The sequence below is a fragment of the Ixodes scapularis genome, unplaced genomic scaffold (genome assembly GCF_016920785.2).
Source record: "Ixodes scapularis isolate PalLabHiFi unplaced genomic scaffold, ASM1692078v2 PGA_scaffold10__122_contigs__length_95168666, whole genome shotgun sequence".
NCBI classification, from domain to species: domain Eukaryota; kingdom Metazoa; phylum Arthropoda; class Arachnida; order Ixodida; family Ixodidae; genus Ixodes; species Ixodes scapularis.
Window position 1 is genome coordinate 23,055,538 of NW_024609836.1, and position 7,950 is coordinate 23,063,487.

Here is a 7,950-nt window from a genome sequence, read left to right on the forward strand (position 1 = left end):
TGGCACTGTTTACACCGGTGTAGGTTTTCCCGCCCGCGTGAGAGAGGGCTCGGTAGACCTTCAGTACCTCAAACCGCGTCTCGTGGAATGAATGACCGGGTAGCCCGGTCGCGTATTCGGAGACCCCCCCCGGCAAAGCCCCGCGAGAGAGAAAAGAAGGGGGGAGAGGAGGAAAGGGAGGAGGGAAGAATACCGCGATTGGCTGGCGCAGTCACGTGGTACGCGCGCGCTACGGGCTGTTCTAAGCTGCGTGCAGCCCCCCTCCCTCCCGCTACCAACGACGCGAGCAGACGCCCTGCCGTTTTGTTTTGGAGTACTCCACGCCCCAGTCGAAAAAGTGCATTGGTGCAGTCCTAGATATTGGAAGGTATCGTTAGTGTGAAACTGGATAACATACGCGCACAGGTCTCAACGCTGACTGGGCAGCTACGCTACGGCCGTTTTATGCTTTCTGCCGTAACGTTCACGTACGCCAGGGCGGAAGGGTGTGTTTAGGCCTAAAGACCCGTGACCGCTGCCAGCGTTCCGAAGTCATTTACGGCCTGGAAATAAACCCAGCTCGTTTGGCTTTCGCTAAAACGTCCAGTGTAGCTAATGTTTTATTTCATTCGAACGACGCGCCGCTGCGGTGTTGTGTAGTCTGCCCTACAGCGATGCCCAACTCGCCGCTTGGCAGCATTATTCACGGGTGTAACATCATTCGCCCGTTGCTGGCCTCAACAGGAATCGCGCCAGGTACGTATGAGACGCCAACGGAGCACAAGCGGTGATCTGGACCGCGAGTGCACGTCTGAATTGTGCTTTGCATATACACTGTCACGCCTCTGCAAGAATCAATCGCGCTCCCCGCAGCTAGTCGACATGGAGAAGTGCATTGTCAAGCCTGTAACCCTGCGGCGAAATTGATCTATACCCGATGTCAGCTTTTTTGTGCTCCACTGGAAACGGTACTAAAGCGTGAACGCAGCTGCTTCGACCAGTGCTTTTTTTTTCCGCGATCACTCGAGGGGCTGAAGCATGTCCGCGGGCAGCGTGCACGCACTCGTACACCCACAGTGGAGTGACGCGAAGTGACGTAGTGATTGTTACAAATTTAGCGAAGGAAGCGGGCAGTGAGAAAATATTCCACAAGCCGACTGGCCATCTACTGTCATCGTCCTCACCTGCAGCGACGACTGGGCACGTGTGTGAATGAATTGGTTGATGTCAAGGGTCGTCCTCGCTGTGCTTACCAATTAGCCTATGCAATGTGATATGCCCACATGCCCACTGTTGTGTGTACGCATGCTGCAGACAGCAGGTGTCAGATTTGTCCTAGCTATGCTTACCTCAGAATATCTTCAAAGGATTGTATTCACACATGTCTGCAAGCCTCAGATAGTTTTGCCCGAGTGACTTGGAGCCTGTGCTCAACACAGGGGGGCTATGTTGCACGTTTTGGACTCCCAGAAGACTAGGGAGAAGGAAGTGACGTAGGTGTGAATGAACGTGTCTTGGCAACTTCTGCAGATACTGTCATCAGCGACTACACCAATCAACATCCAGCAAGCATTGTTGACGTCACTTCCTTCTCCCTAGTCTCCTGGGAGTCCAAAACGTGCAACATAGCCCCCCGGTGCGAGGGCTGGCTTTGCCTGCCTGACCTCCATCTTTCTTTGCGACTACAAAAAGCTGGCCAAACTGGCACCTGGCACTGGTGAATAGGTAGTCTAGACATAAAGGGAAACCGAGGTCAGCCAGCGTGAACTTTGCTTCAGCTACAGGGTTTCAAAATGCAGCCGCAAAAAGATGCACTACATGTTGGGCACATTGCCATTGACGTTTCTGTTTCCAGCAGCTACAAAAATAAGCACTCTCATCTCAGTTTGTCCTCTTTTCCAAACTTGGTGATGTTAACCACTTGCGAGGTTCCATCAACCCAAATTTCCACTACAGAATACTGACACTTCTGGCTGCATGACCTCCACTGGGCCATGTGCAGTCAAATCATGGAATGCCTAATTTTTCTGAAACCAGTAGGGAAAATATACGAGGCAAGACATTCTCAGATGATCAGCATGGTCAACTATATATGAAGCAGACCCGACAACAAAACTCCCTGCACACAACTTTAGAAATCCATCCATTTATTTCAGGCACATTGCAGTTGCGAGCAGGCAAGCACGAAAGCAAGTTTACATCACGAGCACTGGCAGTGCAACACAAGGCGTGCAAATACACCCAACAAAAAATATGAAGCATAACGAAAAAATAATGGTTATCTCATTATTGAAGACGGCAATAGAAACAAGGTTGTCGTGATTCATGTATGTGCACTACACAATAAACAGCGTCGTGACAACAGGAAGGGCACAAAAAGTGCATTAAAAACAAATCGCAATAAGGAAACCTTGCAGTCTATGCAACCAAAAAAAAGAAGAAAGCCTAATCCCTACCAATAAAGTCATACTATTTTAAAATAAAATAAAATACTATTTTCTATCAAAAGAACAGATGCGATGCGAATACACGAGTCTTGGTCAGTCATGTATCGGAGCCGCTTATAGCATCTCCCTTTCCACTTCCTTTCCTACGCCTTGCCACTTGCACACCGTTCAATGCAGATGAACACCCATAAGCTTTGCAGTGCATTGGCAGGTGTGATCCATAACCACTGATAAGTGAGGCCGCAGTGATTACATGCCTCTTACCACAAACCAGCAACTTAACCTTTGGTCCCCTGAGCATTGCAGATATTGGAGAACTTGCAAAGGGTCGTAATGATAACCACACAGAATTCGGCTGCTACTCTTTTCAAGCTGTGCAGTATTTTATGTACATAAGGCATGACTTCAATTTTTTTGTGATGTTTCTTGAGTACAGTATTATGGCTTTTAACTTCTGAAAGGGTAACTTCTGAAAGGGACAGTGACACCCCCCAAAAATTGCTTTTATTTTTTGCCAGGCAATACATTATGGTGTCAGAAGACTACCCTATCAATATTTTGCGACAGCGTCACATATATTTTTTATAAAGTAAAAAAATGCAACTGCTTGAAACCGAAACTGGACTGGGGAAGAAGAAATATAGAGAAAGTTACCAAAAATCACATGGTTTCGCAACTTTTTTTTTCATTCAACATAGTTGCAGCTTTTTCCAAGCCACGAAAAATGGGCATCATATTTTTTGTCTATATTTAGCATCGGGTGTGTGCCTTCGATTACCCACGACTTTGATTATCTTTGGTGATTGTGTCTCAACCATAGAAATCGGCACGCGACCATGGAGAAGAGGGTGAGTGCGACTCAAACCGTCCAGTTTTCGATCGGCGGTTTTCGAGCGGAAAGAAAACGAATTTCGAGCCGCAAATTGTGTTGTGTAGCTGGGCTCTCATGTATCATATACAAATAAAAACCTTGGCAAGCGTAAATACCCTGTCAGTGTTCCTTTAAAGGGATACTACAACGAAATTTCGGCACTCATTTTATGGCCTATATGTGTTCAAAGGAGCAGCATCACATCGAACATACCAATATGTTGTTAAAAAAGTCACGAAAAGGAATTTTAAAACTAATTAAACGATTACCAAAGAGCACCTGGCGGATGTCGCTAACGCCTTGCTTGTAGTGCCCGTCTAGGAACCTTGACAGCTAGTGACGGAAGTTGTCTTGCCTCCGGCCACGACGAGAGAAGGGGGCAGGAGGAACTCCCCTCTTCCCGAGAATGCCTTTTGTGTGTCGCAGAAGTCGCTATTGTCCCCCTACAAGATTACAGAAGATTAACCCGTCACTCAAAATTCGAACAAAAGCAGCCGCATCGGTGGCTGGAACGACTAGGCCATCCTATCGACATCAGCCTTGCCGTACTTTTGCTCGTCCCGAGACGACCTACGTCACGATTCTGTTGGATGTCACGTGGTCTCCGCTGGGTCTTCTCCGAGCGCTTGCCAAAGTGGGCCGTTTATAACGAAAAATACAGCCGCCAGGCTCAAAATACAAACGTGCCATTGTCATTTACGGATATTGTGGATCATATTCAACCTATTTTTGAACACGACGGGAATATTTCGAATTTCGTTGAAGTATCCCTTTAAGGGATTCCACTTCTTCCTCCAAAACAGATGGTGGGAACCCCGACTGTCTCAGGTGTAATACCTGAAGGTCGAAACTCTTGTGAAGGATATGCAGGCAGGATTTCATAAGTGCCGACTGTAGGCATAACGAAACGATGCTCCTCTTAATCAACTTCGAGTGGGCCGAGTCATAAGGCAATAGGGACTTTTTTTCCGTGGCATGTACATCCAGCACACATGTTCAGCAGAGTTGACCGACAACTGGATGTATAAAAACTGAAAACTTTCCACCGGAAGCTCCAGGGTGACCTTCAAATGGTTGGAGCAGCTGCTAAAACATTTAAATATACTGGGCTAGCGAGTCCAGGCGTTCCTCTCACTGAGTACGAACGAAAACGATAAAATCATCAACATACCTTTACAATTGGAATGTCCACTAAGGCAACTGAAATCAAGTGTTCAAACTTTGTAAGAAATATTTTACACAGTACAGGATTCAATACAAATGCCACGCTTCTAAACATTAACTTTGTCATGAAAGCAAAGTAGCATGGAAATCAAACAGCAATATTAAACCTAGAAAAGCCTCAACTGTGACTCCGCAGGTGTTCTGAAAGAAAATAAGGCTTGTCGCTTCAATCAGCTCATGTTCTGGTACCAAGAGTTGGTTATGTGGTACTGAGTAAAAGTCCCTCTATGTCAACAGAGAAGGCATTGGTGGCTCTGGGAAGGCCTATTCCCAGTAATTTGACCAGGCGGTCCGAATACCTCACCTTGTAGGGATCTTACGGCGTGCAGGTGGTGAGGCGTAGAAAAAAAAAGGTTGGAAAGGGAGACGCTAGAAGCGGCTCTGATACACGACTGTGACTAAGTCTGGTGTATTAGCGCCGCATTTGTTCATTTAATGGAAAGAGTGTGATTTTATCAAGAGGGATTAGGCTTTTTTCTGTTTTGGTTGCGTAGAGTACAGGCAGTTTCCTTAGTCTGGTCTTTTTAATGCTCATTTTGCGCCCTTCCTGTTACATCATGACACTGTATTTAGTGCACATACATGGATCACGACAATTGTTTCTATTGCCACCTTGAATCATGAAGATAACTTTTTTTTTTTGAATGGGCTGTGTTGTTTTTATTAATCAAGATAGCTATGGCATTGTGCCACGTGTGTGTGCACTAGATATGTTTGCTCGGCAGAATTTGTCAGTAAACCTTTTAGTTGCAAGTTAGCGCTCGTTTTGCATTCTGCTTCTTCTGTGTCCCGTCTTTCTTGTGCTACTCGTCAGCGATCCGGAAAAACGTAATGCCGCGCTCCTTTCACTCCTTGCGCACCATCTCAGGACTCTGTGAACGAGAGTGTGACTCTTTTACTCTGGAGCAGCGTGCACAGAAAGTCGCTTTTTGCTGTCTAGTGGAAAGAGCGCAAGCTCGGGTGACTCCCGGAGCCGCTACTGAGTGCATCTAATCATCATCTGCACTGGGGTTATGCACCAAAAGTAGTATAGCCTCATTTCACTAGGGCAATAAACAATTGTTCCACTAGTGGAACAAAACAGCAGCCGTTCCACTAGTGCAACAAACAGCAACCAACGAAAACAAGCAAAAGAGTACACTGGATAGATTACCTGTTTGTCGGAGCTCACCGACCCATCTGGCGCACATGACGTAGAGCACACTGAATGCATATTTGTTTCTCTAGAGGGACCTAAGCTGGCAACAAGACTATGAAATAGACAAACAAGCAGTGTCGGATGACACGGCTTTCGTGTTTAACTCCCTGGGCGAAATGCACACTGACAAACGCAGTATCTGTAGAGGGAGTTGGTTTTCTTGAGTAAGGATTTTAAATCAACCACTTCTTTATGTGTTGTTGACTCTTCGCGTGACCAGTGTGTTCACAACGCCATTTTACTCGCACCCCAAGGTATCTCTACCGCCAGTGTTTGCAGACATAATGGTATGAAAGATGAAGAGGATAAACCATAGCAAATGGGATCATTGTCACTTACAGGTCTGCAATGTTACTAGAACACTCAGTTGGGAAACTCGCCGTCGAAACTTGGGCCGCTGGCGTCCACCGAGACCGAGCTAAATACGACAACAGCGCCACTCTTTATCATTTGTCTGTACTGTGGTCACCTTGAGCTTTTAGAAAGCATGTTTTTGCATAAAAACAAACGGAAAAGACTCTTTTTGTATGAAATTTATTGGAGTTTAGTACCAAATGATGGGCGCGTGATGTTTTTAAAATCTTTAGGTTGAAGGGTTTTGCAGCACAATTAATATCGTTTTTATACAACCATGCCTCACCGGTGCTTTCAGGTAGCGCGTCCCGACCTAGGTGCTTTTTAACTTCGGTAGTAAGTCGCGGTGCGTCCGCTGGGGAGACGGGGGTGGCACCCCTGTAACCTCTTCCGCTGTATCTGTTTTGGCTCAGCAACGGCCGATTAAAGCCAAGATAGAAGTAACGTACAGTTCCTCTAGTGGCCGCTGCGGGAGAAATGGCGGCGTTGTGTTCGTCATTAGCTCGGTTCTTGAGGACAGATCGGGGCCACTTTTTCAGATTAGTCTCTATGGCAGCTTTCCAACTGAGTGTTTTATGGCGAATTCCACTGGTCGTTTTGGAGCGCGCCGGGATCGACTTTTCTGGAGTGAGCCTATTTCACTGGGCGATCGAAATCGAGGCGACCCCGTTCGGATCGTGTGCTCCAGTCCGGATTTGGTCAACTGAACCCGGCGCGCTCCAAAACGCCCAGTGGAATTCGCCATTAGTAACGTTGCAGGTTGGGTTGAGAGGCTAGTCATTTTTTGTGGCTTGTAACATAACTGGACACTGGAGTATCTACAAATGGAAGGTGACTGGAGTCATTGTCAGCACAATAATTAATTGATCTCACGTTTCATTGTATGAATATTTAATATTAAAAAAAAAGAAGTTTAATAGAGTATTAATAGTCTCATCGTGATCCTCAGTACAAGTTAAGGGAAAATAAACTTATCGTCATATATGAGCCAGCCACAGTTCTGAGTGCGAAAATATTGTGCCCAAACCTCGCTGTCAGCGTTCTTTGGTGGGACTGCCGCTCTGCGATTGCGACAATAAAAGTCAGATGGGCCTATTTTGTGCCTGTCAGGCAATTGACGTCCTTTTTATGTTTCCTCTCTCTCTTGTGACAGCACGGCGCTATGAGGTTTTAAAATTAATACAACACGACAAACAAGGACTTGTTCGTCGTCAACCGTTGATCGGAGTTTGTGGTGATACGTCAATGTCTGAGGTGTCCAGAAAAAAATCGCTGTTGGGCGTTCCAGTAGTACGACACAATTAGAAACGACCAAGGACATACTGACTTTTGGTTTGCAGCTAATTAACATGTATAATTCCTGAGCAGAACGTAAGACTATCAAGGGGAATAACAGTGAATGACCTTAATAAAAACATCAGCGCGATATCCACCACAATGAAAAGCGATCAGACTGTACCAAAACTCCAGAAGGACAAAAAACAGGACCAGTACCTCTTTTTTTGTGTGTAGAGCATGTAGAAGTTAAAAGAGACGGACAACGCGAGAACGAACCCGAAGACTGTTCGAAGAGCACCGACTCCGAGCCAAGGAGGATTCTCCGAGCCGAGACCGAAGATAACGGCGCCATTTTGTCCATATGGTGGTGATGATGATGATGGTGGTGGTCGTGTGTGTCGTTAGCGTCGTATTTGCGTGTTCCAAAATGCACTCGATCTTACTCTAGGGTTAGGTTTTTTTTTTTTTTACTTAGGCGTTATAAAACCTGACGACGTCCCACCGTTACTAGACCCGCGTCCAACGTTTTTAATTGGTTTTTGTCAATTTGTGATGTCACATGACACAACCCGCCAGAGTAGCCAGATTAACTCGAATTC